The 18,925-nt window shown below is 31.8% G+C and overlaps 3 non-coding genes across 3 annotated transcripts; 2 read left to right on the top strand and 1 right to left on the bottom strand.

The window, feature by feature from the left end:
* Positions 1 to 254: 254 nt before the first annotated feature.
* TRNAD-GUC lies at positions 255 to 326 on the bottom strand. The gene has a single exon. It is a non-coding gene; the product is annotated as a tRNA-Asp (tRNA).
* Positions 327 to 10,718: 10,392 nt separating this feature from the next.
* Positions 10,719 to 10,791, top strand: TRNAA-AGC. Its single transcript has one exon. It is a non-coding gene; the product is annotated as a tRNA-Ala (tRNA).
* A 71-nt stretch (positions 10,792 to 10,862) lies between these two features.
* On the top strand, positions 10,863 to 10,934 carry TRNAD-GUC. The gene has a single exon. It is a non-coding gene; the product is annotated as a tRNA-Asp (tRNA).
* Positions 10,935 to 18,925: the final 7,991 nt, after the last annotated feature.

Here is an 18,925-nt window from a genome sequence, read left to right as displayed (position 1 = left end):
ATTAAAACTCAAATGTCATCTTTTATGGTGAAAAAACAACAATATTTCTAATTCAAAAAATATATCCTTTAATTATATATAAATATAAATATAAAAATTAACATTATCTTTGTCAAATATATATATATATAAATAAAACTAAATATTATCTCCTTTTTCATATATTTTATTTAAATATAATTAAAGAAGGCCCTTAGGACGTTTTAGTTCTTCCTTGATAGTCGAATCGAATAAAATGAAAAAAACGATAAAAACGCCGTTGCCGGGGATCGAACCCGGGTCACCCGCGTGACAGGCGGGAATACTTACCACTATACTACAACGACTTGTTTGTTATATGAGAAAAACAGTTTTGAATTATATATAAATATATTAGACTAAAGGTAAGTTAAAGAATGGAGATGCGTGGGATCGATTCCCCGTACCTCTCGCATGCTAAGCGAGCGCTCTACCATCTGAGCTACATCCCCCGACAACGTTCAGCAGGACAATTATAATTTATATATAATATATATGAATCAAGTAAAATTATTTATTTTTATTAAGATTGATAAATAAACCTTATTATAATATCCACAGACACCATTCCAAATTTCTCTCGAGACGACCAAGGAGTACCCCACAAAGTTGGGATGAAAATATATGGTTTGCTCGATATGCAAAATTATTAAATTCTCATTAGAGCTTTTATAAAAAAAAAAAAAAATTGGTAAAAGATGAGGAAAATTGTTAAACTATTTGCAAAAAAAATAGTTTCTTTCTTATCCATACAAAAAACCGATAAATATAAAGTTATTCAAAAAGTCACTTTAGCTTGTGATCATCAAAGAGATGCAATCAAGAATAAATATAAAGTTATTCAAAAAGTCACTTTAACCTAACCCAACCCTTATATTTTGGATTAGATAGTCTGAATTGTTTGGGTTGTCAGGTTATTTGAACACCCCTACCAATCACTTCCCACTTTCTTTTTCATTTCTCTATCTTTCCTTTTGTTGTTGTCGCATTGCCATCCGCTTCCTCCATTTTCTTTCTTAATTTCTCTCTTTCCTCTCTCTCTCGCCTCTTCTTCTCCCATCAATACCTCATCTCACTTCTCCATTTAATCTTCCTCTCGCCTTCCCCCTTCTCCATTTTATCTTCTTCCAGCCTTCTCCCACCACCAGTTTAATCTCATCGTTGCTAAGTCAAAATCTATCGACTTTCTTCCACTGGCACCATGCTTGTTTAAATCTCCTCCATCTATATCACTCATGGTATAGGTAGATTTTATTCATTGATTTTTCATCTCACTCTTGATCTCGATCTCTCTGGCCATTCACCCTTTGAACTCCACCTCTCTCTTTTGGTCTAAAATCACAAGGGAAAAAAAAGAAAAAACAAGAAAAACAAAATCTCAATTAAAGTCCAACCAAACCAATTTGAACCGATTCGAACCGAAACTAGTTGGTTCGGTTTTAGATGGAAATCGAGGTAACTTTCAGAATTTTCGGTTTATAATATTTCAAAACCGATAGATTCGCTTCGGTAGCTAATTTTGAAAAATCGAACGAAATCGAACAGACCAAATGTCATATATATATATATATATTATATTATTTTAATTCTCTTAATATATATCTTCTTATTTGAATCTCATTCAAATGAGATATATGTCATTTTATTTAGGATATTTGTAATGTAGAGCAGAATAAGAAAAAAAATATAAAAATATATCACATTTTTAAAATATTTGCAAATATGGATGAGTTGACTAGTCAATCTTTGATTTTTTTTTTTTTTAATTTCTAATTTCGCTCTCCCTTGTCTTATTTTGTTGTACAACTTTTTTTTAGTCTTTTTATTTTATTTCTCTTATTCGATTTTTGCTTCTTCCCTCCCTATTTTTATTTTTTCATTTTATTTTCTTTCTTAGTTTTTGCTTCTTCTCCTTTTTTTTTTTTAATTTTATTCTTTCATTTATCCGATTTTTGCTTCTTTTCTTTATTTTTTTATTTTCTTTCATTTCCTTCTTTTTTCCTTTCTTTTGTTTTCATTTTTTTTCATTTTCTTTTCTTTCTTCAGTTTTTTATTATTCTTTTTTTTTCTTTCTTCAGCTCTTACTTATTCCCTTTTTAATTTTTATTTTCTTCCATTTCTCCGATTTTTGCTTCTTCTCTTATCTTTTTTTATTATTTTATTTTCTTGTCTTTCTCTGATTTTTTGCTTCTTCTCTTTCTTTTTCTTTTTCTTTTTTAGTTTTTCTTTCATTTTTTCGGTTTTTGCTTCATTTTTTCTATTTAATTCTCTTTCTTTTTCTTCAGTTTTTGCTTTTCTCTTTCTCTTATTTTTAAACTTTTTCTTTCCTTTGTTTGAATTTTTTCTTCTTCCCCTTTTTTTCACAAGAATTATGAGGCTGAGTTCCATACGCATGACTTGAAAGTATTCAATTCATAAGTGACTTAACACCAACAAATCAATCATCAAGTTTGATTATTATAACAAATAATAAACATAAATAGCAAATGAAAGTCTATCAGTGATAGCCACTAATATTTTCTATCATTGATACTTAATCTTTGATTATATTTTCGTAGTTTAATAGCCACTTGTAGAAATCTATCATTGATAGCATAACTGTACTGAATTTATTAATAAGTTGAATCTCGAACTAAAATGTAAGTGGATTGCCTAGAAGTTATCAACTATAGAATGTTTATCAGTGATAGAAGCTATCATCGAAAAAGAAAAGAGACTTATAAATGTTTGGAAGGACAAGAAAGGTCCAAAAAGGTTGTTTCAGTGGTTATGATTGATAGAAGCTACTACTAATAGCATGTTCCAATTGATAAGGAACTAATACTAATAGCATGTTATCGATGATAGAAGTTATCCGATAACAATGTTATCGGTGATAGAAGCTACCACTGATAGCACGTTATCAGTGATAGAGAACTATCACATGATAGCATGAATATCAATGAGATCGTTGATAACATTTTTATTAGTGATTTATAAGTGAAAGAAGCTATCAACTGATAACCACAATATGATTGATGTTATGTGATATCGGTGATAAAACTTAAGTGATATCTATATATAGAGTTTCTTTCAGAGGTGATAGCCAGTTATATAGAAATATATCATTAATAGCCTTAAGTGTTAATATTTCAAGGTTGATTCTAATTGATGAAGTCATCAGTTGATAATGACTGATAGCTGCTATCAGTGATAGCCATGATAAAAGATTATTAGTGATAACCACTATGGTTAATCAAAGTTGTTGGTCTTCCTTTCAAAATTGATCACATATTTATAAATCTATCATTGGATAGCCCATAGCACTGATAGCCTTAAGTAGTAATATTTCAACATTGATTCCAATTGATGAAAGTGAATCAATGATAGCTAATAATAATTGATAGCAAATTAAAAGTTAATATTTCAAGATTGTATTAATTTTTCTAAAATTGAAAGCTATCGCTGATAGAAACTATCATCGATAGCAATTGATAGAAGCTATCAACGATAGTAGCTGATAGAACCTATCAGTGGTCATCACTAATAGCTGCTATCATAGCAGCTATCAGTGGTTATTATTGATAGTGTTAGCTTTTAATTTGAGAAAACTGGGAAGAAGCGAAAAAAATGGTGGCTAGGCATGGGTTTTTTAGTCTTTTACCATTTTTTGATCTATATATGCAATTATTTTATTCTTGTACTACATAGTCTATTATTTTAGGCTTAAATTCTATTTATGCAACTAGCCATTTTATTTAATGTATCTTAATACATTAATAATTTTGTTTAATATTTAATGTATCAAATACAAAATATATGTTCCCACCTTATTTTATATATAAAATATATTAAATATTAATTTGAACAAACAAATTTTATTTCAATAAAGTTGGCCCGTAATTGTTCCTATAAGCTAGCAAGAGGATCTGATGAACTCATAGATTATAAGCTTTAATGTCAAACTTATTAATTAAACTTTTTAGTTAATTAATTTTCATTCATTATGTATTAACTCACTCTGTAGGACAAGTTTTCATGGATATAGTCATTACAAACAAGTCAATCCTTTACGAGTTATTCATATTTAAAACATGTCAAAATGAGCATAACTCAACTAGTATAATATTTGCGCTATCAACCTCAAAGTGAGAGGTTCAATTCTCCATCTCATAAATTGTCAAAAAAAAAGAGTCAAATGTCCACTTTAATTCAATAATTACATTATTGCACCATAAGTACCACCCATCCTCAAATGAACAATATGTTTATGATCCAATCATAAACCAAGTTCCTTCGAGCCAGTGAGAGGGTGGGGGTCCCATTACTCAAATATTGAAATCAATAGTTAAGGAAACTACTCATCTACTTTTCCTATATGATAAGAAGTGAATTTCATTTGATGAAATTACATTTCAAGCTCCCTATTTGGTCAAATCCAAAAAATAGTAGGGTTATTGAATTGGTTACTAGGGTCATTCTCACTCATGAAAATCAATGGATGAACCCTTAAAGGCTGGGGTTCATAACTAACTTAAGATTGAGATCTAGTCACATATGATCATCTTGTAAAAGAATTTTGCGGTTCAATCTTATACAAACACATTATATAGGATACCTCCACATGAACGATTTAGATCAAATTGTTTGTAACAATCACGAAGTGAGTTGTATCCATAGTGTCACTAGGATAAGACGTCCAACCTTATCCATATACTATAAACCCTTTAAGTTATTTCTTGAAAATGATTCACCTGTATGTCAACTACATATTTTTCAAGATTGCACTTAATAGCCTGGTGTTACTACAATTTGATCGACTTATTTTATTACAGGAAAAACTTGGGCATCATGTCATGTAATGTGTATTGCTTGTGTCGTGCAATATGTGCTATCTCTTGCAGGTTATGTCTAGAGATTTTTTTCCTTATCGGTTGGAGTGTTTAGTGCAAATTCACTAATCTACTTTCTCTTTACGTAGAATACTGAAGAGGGAGTCTATCAGTTAAGTTCCTCGTGTAATTGTTTAACTCTTTATATAGTGAGATTTCTTTACATCGGGTACACTGCCCCCTAGAGTAGGTGACAATGCATTGAACTGAGTTTCCAATCCTTATGTCTATCTATTTTTTTTTTTCTCATTGTTTATTATTAAGTTATTTAATCTATGAGTTATATTGTTACAACATCGTGCTTAACTTATATGTATTTAGTAGGAGTGCAATAAAAAATCAAAAAATTGAAAAATAGAAAAATCAAACCAAACCAAACTGAATCATTGATTTGGTTTTTTAGTATAAACTTGGACATCTTAGTTTGTATTTGAAAAAAAAAACCAAGAATTCTTGGTTTGGATCAGCTGGAAAAATCAATCAAAACCGAACAAACTAAAGATATATACCTTAAAGATAAATGCTAACCGTAGGTACCTTTTAGTATTTTAATTATTGTGGTGCATGCATATTTAGTATTTAGAAAAAGGACCAAATATCATGGTGCATGTAAAATTATTATGATGTATGTATGCTTGTTATTTAGAAAAATGAAGAAAAAGTCAAATTTCAATCTCTAAAAAAATAAAATAGTCGAATTTTAATTTGAAAATAGCAAAGAGTCCTATTAAAAAAAAGTAAAAATACAAATACAAAATTAGAAGAGAAAAAGAAAAAACTAAGAACCTCATAAGATTGTTTCTTTCTTGGAAACAATCTAATATCATGACTTAGCAAGAAACAAAATTATGTTTCTTTATCTACTATAGAAGCCGAATACATTGCAACAGATATTAGTTGTACTCAATTGATGTGGATAAAACAAATGTTCAAAGAATATGATGTTCCATAAGAGACCATGACTCTTTATTGTGACAATTTTAGTGCAATCAACATTTTGAAGAATCTGGTTCAACACTATCAAACCAAACACATTGATATTCGACATTACTTCATTTGTGATCTAGTTGAAAATAAGCAAATTGTGCTTGAACATGTTCAGACAAAGATTAGCTCACAAATATTTTTACAAAAGCCTTGGATGTAGCCCAATTTGAAGCCTTAAGGGCAAGTTTGGGGCTTTGTAAAATTAATTCATCTTAACTATTTTGTACTATTGGCAATTGGGCCTTGATTGACAAGCCCGTTATTGAAAAGTTGTTGACAACTGATAACTTGTAGAAATACAAGTTATTGTGGCTCAAAAGTTGGAACAATTAGGGTCTTTAATGATAAAATCTCAACATTTTTAGAGAAAATGCATGGAATTACTCGAACACTATCAAACTCATGCAAAAGAATGTTTATTGCTAAAATACTGCGACACTAATGCATGATATTGCAGGATCTCAACAAAAGGCTAACGCATGATTAAGAAAAGTGTCGCAGGCAAAGTCTAATGCATGGGGCATGCGTCGGAGGGATTCAATGCAAGAAAGATTCGTTGATTCAGGCTGTTTGTGTCAAATCACCACTTGCAAGCATGGGCACCTGCAACGGGGGCGTTTGAAAAGAATATGAGTGTCAGGCGACTGACCAGGGTATGGAATTTAATGCTGCCCATCATCAAGTTGGAGAAGACCGACACCTATAAATAGAAGAAATCCCACCAGAACTCTCTCCGAGTTTTAAGTCCCAGTTAGATAGTGGAGCTTAGATTAGAATCTTAGATCTTTAGAGCTGTGTTGTGGTGCCGAGAAGAACAAGAGGGAAGAGAACCACCACCATCGCCTATCAAGAAGCGGAGGAAGTTGAGCTCGAGAGAAACATTTCTTTCAATTCTTACACAAGTGGTTGTACACGACTAGAATTGAGCCAAAGAGGACAAGATATTATACTCTGCAGCTTGACTCCTTCATTTCATCTTACTTATCGCTTTCATCTTCTCATTTTTATTAAGTATTGGTTTTGTAAAGACAATCAATTTCTTTATAAATTCACATATTTAATCTATCATACTTTGCCATTGTTTATTTCTTGTTTAAGTTGGATGCATCTATGACTTCATGCAAATTTCCATTTCGAACGCTTAAGGCAACTAAATCAATTGGTAAAAGCATCTTTAGCTTAAACTATTCGAGAGAATAAGTAAGCCAACATCAAGTTAGAAACGCTTAGTACATCTAGAGATAGATGCACTGGTGTTTTATTGCATCTTGTGTTTGACGCATACATCCTAGAGATAGGTATTGTATGATATTCGTATTGAGAAGTGTCGAATAGAGTCTAACGCATAAACGGAGATAAACAAGCCATCTCATTCGCATCATATTCTTGTTTGTGTACATCCAACTTAGATTGATGCATATCACTTGCATTAAACTCCATTTTCACACGACCCATCATTCTCTACTCGACCCTTTTGTATCGTCTTGCACACACACACAATAGCTTAGTGTAAATAACTAGTTTCTCTATACACTTAGGATATCTCTACAACAATTACAACATAAGGTCTGCGTTATCTTTAATCTAAATCCCTGAGTTTGACCTTGGACTTACCAGGAACCTAAGTTGGATTTATACTTGGATCTGATTTAGGAAAACTTGAACATCAATAGAGGAGTGTCATGCGTCCTGTTGCACATCACTAACGCATCAATGTGTTACTAACGTATCATAAATGCATCAACGCATCATTCATAATTACACTTATTTTTTAAATTATTTTATACAATACACTCCTAAGCTCGAATCACAAAATCAACGAACAACAACCCACATTTATGCTAATAATGTGATTATTTTAAATTTGAAATTAAATAGCTGGCTATTATTTATTGAGGTGTCAAACCCTCTTGATGTATTTCTTCAACTTCTCACCCACGTTTGGAAAATTTCTTTGAGTTATTCTCCTTGGCTTTGTCATTGTATAATGGTGAATACTCGGAAAAAAGTCAGTGTTCCTAATTCAAAGATCGTCCATTTCAAAGAAAAAAAAACCAAAAGAAGGTTGTTGAAGATGATGATCCAACAACAACAACCAATGCATATCATGTTCACATGCGAGGGTTTCATTTTCCCTCAAAAGCCAAACTTGTTGCTTCGTGTTCAGTTAAATGAAAGAGATCAAATGCCTCTTCTTCTGTCACTTCTAAGAGGAAAGTTGACTTGGTTTTTACAACCACTCTTAATATCACTGATTTGGTGGGATCAGGTAAAACTATTATGTCCTAGTCTTCTAGGCCATAACCAAGAATCATTATGCAAAGCCGATAAACATTTATTATTAATAGGACAATCATTCAAATCAATAGTATAAACATTTTCATCTCTATTTCCAACAAATATAACTTTTCTATCCTGCGCATCTCACTAGGCATTTTTCGACGATGCAATTCTTTTATCAAACACGACCTAAAGCCTTTTAATCACACAATTGACTAATAAATATAGTAAATACATGAATTCAAACCATCAACCAATAGTACATTTTCAATTAAAATAGAAAGATTCATTACACTTTACTTACCTTTACCAATTAGTTTTACCTTCTGTTGTCACTCAAAAACATGTTACAAGACCTTCCATCCCTTTTGGAAGAGAGACAAAAACATCGGAATGGGGTTCACCGTCATGCCTACAGATGGACGCAACCACTATCCAAAGTTACCACCCTGTTTTTCTATAGAGGCTCTTTCAAACAGAAACCTACAACTACAAATGTTCAAGTGTTTGATTCTCGGTACCACACTTATATTGGCCGAGCCAGGGTCCCTTTAGGACATGGTTAGATGACAAACTTTGATGAATATCCATTTCCATTTTTGGCATAGGACATTTAAGGTATTGGATTTAGACAGTAACAAGAATAAGTTGTATGTCCAAACTTGCCACATGAGAAAACAAACAACATTATACAAAGATACCTCTTACAACAAATTTGATGCAACTCTACTTTTCTTGGAGAAAATTATTCCTTGGAGCATTATGTTGAAAACTTTGCCCTTGAGAAAAATTTTCTTCTTGGAGAAAGTAGTTATGAGCATATTTCAATTTTAAACACTAGGTCAATAGGCCTTCAAACACCACAATAATGACATATAGCAACAAAGTTAGATAACATCGCTTAGACACAGCCTTAGTATATTAAGCCAGTACGCATATTATGAGATGCTTTAACAAAGATAGTTTTAGAACTTGAAGGAGATAGAATATTCATCGATATAACCTAAACCTCTTTTATTCACCAAAAGGCTTTGCCTACTTCAATTATCTTGTCTAATCTTTGAGCACCCATTGTCAACTTTTTAATAGATTCTTTAGCCTTATCAAGTTCTAACAAAGCACTAAATTCCTTTTCTGAGTAATTTTAATCAAATTATCTTTTCACAACTATCATGCTCAAGAAATTTAACTTTGTCAAGACAGGCATTTTTTCTCATTAACAATCAAAAGCATGCTTTATCACAAGAGATATCATTTCATCAATATGCATAGCATCATGCTCATTCTCTTTTTATGCAAGAAATTTCTTCAAGTAAAGACTTATTTTACTAGATAAAACATTGTATTCCTTTTTAAGCACAACATACTTAGAACTAAGTTTTTCTAAATCATTTTGCATATTTTCAAAAGCTTCAAACAAATCATTATAAGAAAGAGGTTCTAGAGTTACCTCATCATTTTGTTCATCCTCTTTGTCACTATGAGCCATGAAGCAAAAATTGGCCACTTCTTCTTATCACTCTCACTTCGCTTCATCACTATCATCCGAAAGTAGCTTTAATTGTTTTTCTTCTTGGGTTTCTTGGATGATTTGAGAAGAGGGCAATCGGTTCTAATATGACCACGGCTTCTTGCATTCATAGCATATTACCTCATCCTTTTTTCTCTTTTCACCTTTTGACTCTTTTTGGTTGGAAAGATGCTTCTTGAATTGCTTCTTTCTCTTGATGAAGTTCTATACTTACGTGAAAGATAGGCAACATCATCTTCATCAAGGTCATCTTCATATTGGGAGTCAACTTCTAAAAGAGATGGTCTTTAAAGCTATACTCTTTTCTTTCTTTTTCTTCTCATCCTCCATATTTTTCTTGATCTTTATCTCATGCGGCAACAACGAGCCCATGAGTTCATCAATGGAGAGAGATTTGAGATCCTTTGCCTCTTGAATGGCGGTGACTTTAGGCTCCCATTGTTTAGGCAAAGACCACAATAGCTTCTTTATCTTCTCAAGATTGAGTATTTTTTTTCCCAAGTCCTTCTAAAGCATTGACAATGTTAGTAAACCTAAAAACATATCGGAAATAGCTTCATTTTCACTCAATTTTAAACATTTCATATTGATGAACTAACATGTCAATCTTTGATTCTTTTACTTGACTAGTTCCTTCATGAGTAATTTGAGATTCTAATCTTGATTGCATCTCTTCGATGATCACAAGCTAAGATGACTTTTTTGAATAACTTTATATTTATCGGTTTTTGTATGGATAAGAAAGAAACTTTTTTTTTTTTGCAAATAGTTTAACAATTTTCCTCATCTTTACCAATTTTTTTTTTTTATATAAAGCTCTAACTGAGAATTTAATAATTTTGCATATCGAGCAAAAACATATATTTTCATCCAACTTTGTGGGTACTCCTTGGTCGTCTTGAGAGAAATTTGGATGGTGTCTGTGGATATTATAATAAGGTTTATTTATCATCTATAATAAAAATAAATAATTTTACTTGATTCATATATATTATATATAAATTATAATTTGTCATGCCTGAATGTTGTCAGGGGATGTAGCTCAGATGGTAGAGCGCTCGCTTAGCATGCGAGAGGTACGGGGATCGATACCCCGCATCTCCATTCTTTTTACTTACCTTTTAGTCTATATATTTATATCTAATTCAAAACTGTTTTTCTCATCTAACAAACAAGTCGTTGTAGTATAGTGGTAAGTATTCCCGCCTGTCACGCGGGTGACCCGGGTTCGATCCCCGGCAACGGCGCTCTTTTACCGTTTTTTAATTTTGTTATTTTTTAAATCCTCCATTTTTCTTTCAAAGGAGTTTTGAAGGCTGGGCCTGAGCGTGAGGATTTACGGCGGGGGAAGAACCGAAGGGCTAGGCCCTAGGCTTCTTTATCCCTTTTTTTTAATATGTTTAGTTTTATATTTATATATAAATTATAAAGATTTATTTTTAAATAATTATTTTATTTGAATTTAGACATTTCGTAAATTTTTTATTCTCGTTTTTACAACAAATATGATATGTGAGATTTAATTGAATAAGTTGATTGGTTTTGATTAAATAAAATACTTTTGTATTTGACCTTTGTTATTTCATATTAAAATATTTTATAATTATTAATATAAGTTCTCGAAGAAGGTAAAAGAATAAAATGTTATTGTGATGCCAAAATTGAAATAAGGGAATATACCTGACCTTTACGTGACACCAATAGCGAAAGAATGTGGCTTGCAAGAGGGAAAACCTGCATATTAATGTAGTGCTTACTACACACACTTTGATGCATAAGTTAATGTGAAAGAATGTGGAAGCTTATAAGTTTGAGAATAGAATTCAAATTATCTTAGATGGAGGAGCTACAATGATATATCTGTAGAGGGAGTTGATTTAACATCCCTTGTTTTTAATCAAAATCCAATTATTTGGTAGCCTAATCAAATTTTTTGTGGAATTCCCTGACTCGGGGGAATGCACAATACGCTTTGTGCGAAAGTTGGGCTCTTATGCCTCAAAGGCCAAGGGAGAGATTAGCCAAAAGACTCAATTCCTGCCTCGAGGGTCACCTGAGCTCCTCAACCTCGACTCCAAGGTTGAGCCCAAGGGGAAGATTGGCCCAAAAGCCCAAGTTCTCTTCCTTTAGCTCAACATGCCATGTCTTGACCCTAGTTTAAATTCTTTTTTTCTTGTATTTTAGATTTATTCTTTTAGTCTAAAATTACCTATAACATGTTATAGTTATACCACTCATTTCTTTGGCTATCCAAATAAGAAAACTTAATTTAAGTGGGTTCAAAACTATTTGGTTATACAAATAAGAACCTAAAATATTTAATAATTGATGGGGGATCATATCCAACATATATTCCTAACCTCCTTTGAGATATTAGTGCGTTGTGGTGGAGCAATTGGAATATATACTACACATCCAAAAATTCTCAAATGGGAAATATTTGGCTCATGACCATAAGCTAATTGTAATGACGAGTACTTATGATAAACTACTGGTCTAATGTGTACAAGTGATGTTGCATGCAAAATAGCATGTCCCCATACAGATGAAGGAAGCTTAGCTTTCATAAGTAATGGTCTTGCAATTAATTACGAACGTTTTATGAATGATTCTGCTAAACCATTTTGTGTATGAACATGAGCTACAGGATGTTAAACACTTATCCCAATTGACATACAATAATTATCAAAAGCTTGGGATGTAAATTCACCAGCATTATTAAGACAAATGGTCTTAATTGTATAATGAGTAAATTGTGCTCTTAACTTAATTATTTGAGCAAGTAATCTTGCAAATGCAAGATTTCGACTTGATAATAAGCATATGTATGACCATCTGCTGGATGCATCTATTAATATCATAAAATATCTAAACGGTCCACTTTGTGGGTTAATGGGTTCACATATATCACCATAAATTCGTTCTAAAAATGCAGGTGATTCAATCCCCACTTTAGATGGTGATGGTCTAATTATTAATTTTCCTTGAGAGCAAGCATCACATGATAATTCATTAGATTGAAGAATCTTCTAGTTTTTTAATAGGTGTCCATTTGAATTTTCAATAATTCTCCTTATCATTATAGATCCTGGATGAAGCAATCGGTCATACTAAATTGTAAATATGTTTGGATTCATGAACTTTAGGTTCATTATTGCATATGTTTCAATTACTCGTATATGAGTATAATACAATACAGAAGATAAAGCAGACAATTCTTCTAATATACGTTTTTCATTTGAGACAGTGGATATGATATATAGATATTCTACATTATTATTACTATTAGTCTCAATAAGATAACCATTGCAACGTATATCTTTCAAACTTAGAAGATTTCTCTTTGATTGACTAGAGAACAATACATTGTCAATTGTAAATTTTGTTCCTCTAGGGAAAATAATATTTGATTTTCCAAAACCTTCGATCAAGTTTGCAGAACCTGATATTGTATTTACTTTTGCTTTCAGCATTGTCAATTTGGAAAAGTATTTTTTATTTGTAAGTATTGTATGTGTAGTTTCACTATCTGCCAGACATAAATCTTCTTTGCTCATTTTTGAATCACCCTATATATAAAAATGATCCATGTTTCTTCAGTAAAAGAAAATATTACAATAAGAAAAACAACATTTAAAATATACAAAAGTTAAAAAAAAAATAAAAACAACAACAACAACAACAACAACAAAAAAAAAAAACATAGAAACACTTGATGTGTCATCAATTGTGTCAATCTTCTCTTCAGGAGACTCAAACAAGTTTGCCACATCCAAATTTGTCATATGGGATGAGTCAAATATGTCATTATCCTGGTATGTAAATTTTGTTTCTATATTTTTCTCTTTTTCCTTCAAGAAGGCTTGATAGAGGTCAACTGAGTGTTTTGACGTACGACAGGTACGTGGCCAATGCCCAATCATTCCGCATCGGAAGCATTTATTTTTCAACATTCTTTGAACTTTTATCTTGTGGAGCTTTTCCTTTGTGACCATCATTTTATGTGGTTCTTTTGAAATTTAAATGATTAGAACGACCACCACGAAAATAATAATTATTTCTTCCTCTACCACGGTCACGACTTAGACCATGATTATTATTAAAATTCATAGCATTCACTTCAGGAAATAGTGTTGTTCCAGTTGGTCAAGATTCGTGATTTTTTATCAATAACCCATTATTTTGTGCAGCCATGAGAAGACATGAAATTAATTTAGAATACTGTTTAAAACTTTTCTCTCAATATTGTTGCTGTAAGAGCATATTCGAGACATGAAATGTAGAAAATGTCTTCTCTAACATATCAACATCAGTAATTCTCTCTGCATGACAAAAATTTTGAACTGATTTTAAATAATGTGGAGTGGTAATCACTTACTGATTTGAAATCTTGTAGCCTCAAGTGCATCCAATCATAACAAGTTTTAAGAAGAATAACTATTTTTTGATATCCCTCTTTTAAATTTTTTCACAAGATACGACGATCTTTTATTGTAAGATACTTCATTCTCAGTCCCTCTGGATATGATGACGAAAGAAAATTATAGCTTTTGCTTTATCCTGACTGGATATCATATTTTCTTCTTTAATAGTCTCCCCAAGATTCATAGCATCCAAGTGGATTTCGGCATCAAGTACCCATGACAAATAATTATTGTCGTTAATATCAAGGGCAACAAATTCTATTTTTGTGAGATTTGTCATGACAACATATCATAAAATATTTTACTTATGTTAGAAATTTAATAGATATTGAATATGCAAAATAACATTAAATTTACTAATTATAACGAAGAGAGAAAAACCGACATACCTTTAGAACTTACCTTTAGCGGAAAAAACGACAAGAGCTCGTGCTGATAATGTGTTTTGAAATTTGGGAGCACAACAGAATATGAATATGGAAAAATATAATAATAAATAAATATAATAATAATATATAATATAATAAATAGGAAAAGGATATAAACTAATAAATATATATAGATATAAAATAAACAACTTAAATAAAATAAAGAAATAAAGAAAATATGAAAATCACAAAATTTTCTCAAATTTTTCTAAAAGTTTGGATTTCTCACCAATCTTTTTCCATCCTACAAAATTGACCACTATTTATAGAAGAATTGGCATGTAGGATGTGGCTATTAGGACACTAACCATGTATAAATTTATGACACATGGAGTAACACGTTTAAGAATGCATGGTCCTTTTTAGGATGGGCATCTATATTGTATAATATTTATATTATGGTGAACTTTCTTTTTCTTTTTTAAATTTATTTATTTGGCTTTTTCTTTAAAGAAGAATCCCCGATGGGAGGGAAAAGAGATAAAAACACATGACACTTTAATAAAGACCCTATATTTCAATTATGTCGACCTTTTCTATTATCTTCATAAATGTTTAAGTGGGTTGGTTAATTACACAAAAATTAGTATCAAATTACTGATTTTTTTTAAATAATATTTTTTTAATAAATAATGACAAAAATAGGGTTGGAGGGAAACAATTTCTAAGAATAGGTGTTTTGGGAAAGTATTGACAAAATTAGGGTAGTGGAATTGTATACCGGGTACACGATTTCCATGTGGCGTACTCGTGTACTCAGTACACGAGTACTATTTAATCCAGTCAGCTGACCACATCGGCTGACTGGTTGACCGGTCAAGCGAACTCATGTACCTGGTACACGATTTGCTTATAATTTTTTTTTTTTTTTAGTTGTTTGACTATTGTTTTTTTAATTGTTAAACTTAATTATTAAACTTAATTCCTTCATTATTAAACTTAATTATATATTTAATCTACAATGAAAACATCTTGCATTCATATTAAAAAAAAATCATGATATTAAAGAATATTTACAATTAGTTCTTTAATTTACAATTTGAAAATGATACAATGTGAGATTTAAAAACAACCCCCCTGGCCTTTACTCCTCACGGGGGTTGTCTTCGTGTCCCTCTAAATTAGGTTCACCCCATTTTCGCTATCGTCTACGACGAATACATCTTCAATCAGCAACATTGAGTCGTCTTGTTTGTTGAATAATATCTTCTATGTTGACCAATGTTTGCTAACACATTGAACCCAATTCTGGTAAGTTGTTCTGCACTGAATATTGTTGAACATCGCCGATAAAATTATTCTATACAGTAAAAAAAATAACTATTAGACAATATTCATATCATACATATGGAAAATATTTGACCTTACCATGCAGTAATAGTAAGCGCCGTTAGGTGAGATAAATCGCCTCATGATCGAGTTGTACCAACGAAAGTAGTCATCTGATAAAGCTGACCCATTTGTTAATTCTCCTTGTGCACAACGATCATGTCGTCCATGCTAGCAGGATAAATATTTCGCATGGATTCGACCACAGTCTTGGTTGTGCTTACCTCTTAAATTGATCTGGTGTAGTGCTGGGAGTGTATAGGACAACGAAGGTATCGTTTGTCGCAGACCAAACTGTCTTAGCACACGATCTGGATAATGTCACTCTACTATATGGAAGCATCTCTTTTACAAATTGTATATCGCACTTTTTGGCTTGCTTCTCTCCAATCCATTTCATTATGAATGCGTGTACTTTTTGGCCGACCTTGTTCTCTTAATAAGTCCGCATTTAGACGAACTTCTGTAAATGATAATTCTGGCCAATAATCTGGGTGCTGAATTGGATGGAAGCGGTCTCATTCATCAATAAGTGGTAGGTATGTCATATGTATGTAATTACAAACTGCAATTACATGAGAGCATGGAATCTTGAATGATTGCCACTTATTGCAAGAACATGTCCCTTCTTTCAAGCTTAAAACTTGGGTGTGCTGTCCTTTGTAGGAAGAAATCATACTTATGCTAGTTTGTACTTTGAAAGTTTGACTTTCCCTGTCAATGGATGTCACCGTATGTGCCGATGTTCGTTTTTCCCACCTCTTCAATTTTTTAGGGCATATTCTGTATATATGTCCCCACGATCGAGTGCTTCACTGATTTCTTGTCTCCGGCGTTCAAAATATAATATTGTGCGATAGAATGTTAGTCTAACCAAAGAAGTAATTGGTAACATTCTAACACCTTTGAAAATACCGTTCATGCATTCAGGTGCATTGCTGGTCATCCACCCATAGTGGTACCCACCGTCATGTGACTTTGTCCATTTTTCCAAGTCAATGTCTAAAATAAATTCAAGACATTCAGGGTGCAATTGTTTCAATTCTTTCATGCACCGAATGAACTTACGCCTTTGATGTTGATTTCCGGCCTTAAACACCAAATTTTTTAGTTGTTTCGATTTATATTTTGTATTGAAATTACTGACAACATGGCGAAGATAATATCGGTAATACGCTCTGGGTTCACTCCAACCAATTTCTTCATTATTAATTGCAGCAAGAATGTCCTTATGTCTGTCAGAAATCAAGCATATACCCTCTCTTTGGTAACATATTCACGCAATGCCCACAAAAACCATGACCAATTGGACGAATTCTCACCTTCTACGATAGCAAAAGTAAGGGAAAATATATGTCTGTTTGCATCAATAGATAAGGTTGTCAATAATTTTCCTTTATACTTTCCGTAGATATGAGTTCCATCAATCTGGATTAATGACCTACAATGGTTGAACCCTTCTCTTGCACGATCAAAAGACCAAAAAACTCGTCCAAAAATAGTCTTACCTGACACATCAGAGGGAAGGAAAAACCTTCGTGTTCCTGGATTGTAATGAACAAGAGCACTCAGCCAATACGAAAGCTCCAAATATGATTTCTCCCAATCGCCAAACATAGTAGTTAATGTTTTTCTCTTGGCTTGCCACACCCGTCTATAATTGACATTATAACCATATTATTTTTTAATGGCTTCTTGAAGTAGGGCCACAGGTACTCCAGGATCAGCTCTAACCAAATTTTGAATTTCAATACTCATGAAATTTGAATCCAGCTGTGAATGATCCTGTGTCAATTCTGAAAACAAACATGAGTGTTTTCCTTGAATTTTTGTGATTTCGAACATCCCATGAGTTTTGCGCCGACATGCCCGTAGCTACACAACCGTCACTCCATGATTTATATTTAACATACCAAACATTCTGATTTGATTCCACTACGACAATTCCGTAGTGTTCTGTCACACAATATTTTTTTACAGCAAGCTGTATATCTTCTTTGGTATTAAACAACATTCTTTTTTGTATTAAACTATAGTTATCTACTCCTACCTTTCTTTCTTCCAAAGTAGACCCTAGTACACATGTTGAATTTGTCCTTTCCCAATCTATTTGGGTGAACATTTCCGACGGTACCAACTTAAGATCATGTTCACCACTACTGTCGTTTCCAAATAATTCATCAACTTCAACGTCAATGTCACTATCTCCATCATTTCCAGGTTCAAGAATTACTAAATCTTCAGGTAGAATCGACATATTTATTATGTTTTTTTTTTCAAATAGTTGACAAAATATATATGTTAATATGTCTACCCAACAAACTCCAATTTCTAAGTTTAACATATAAGATCTAAATATTATACATTTAAATCAGACCAAATCTAAGATTTATAAATTATATATTTAAATCAGCCCAAACAAATAAAAAAATATAAGATCTAAGATTTAAGATCTACAAACATATACATATAAGATCAGCCCAACAAATACATATAAGATTTCTAAGTTTAATATACATATATTTCTAAGTTTAAGTCAGTCTAAACAAATAGTAAAATATAAGATCAGCCTAAAAACATACATAAAACTAGATCAGCCTAAAAATATACATATAGATAAAAAAAAAAACATACATAAACTAGATCAACCAAAAACATACATAAACTAGATCAGCCTAAAAACATACAAATAAAAAAAATATAAAAATTTTATTGATCAGCCCAAAAACATAACAGATAAAAAAACATACATAAACTAGATCAGCCCAAAAACAAACATAAACTAGATCAACCAAAAAACATACAAATAAAAAAAAATATAAGAATTTTATTGATCCTCAGCCTAAAAACATACAAAAACATACATATACATACAGATCAGCCCAAAAACATACATAAACTAGATAAAGAATTCCAAACACATACATATATTTCTAAGTTTAAAATATATTGAAAAACAACTAGAGAAAGAAATATACCACAGAAGTGAGTAAAAATCGGCAGCCAAAGAGGTAGATTTCGGTGAGGATCAAATGGAGGACTGAAAATCGAGCAAAA

This window comes from Benincasa hispida, chromosome 5, assembly GCF_009727055.1.
Source record: "Benincasa hispida cultivar B227 chromosome 5, ASM972705v1, whole genome shotgun sequence".
Taxonomy (NCBI): domain Eukaryota; kingdom Viridiplantae; phylum Streptophyta; class Magnoliopsida; order Cucurbitales; family Cucurbitaceae; genus Benincasa; species Benincasa hispida.
This window is presented reverse-complemented; position numbering and strand designations above follow the sequence as displayed.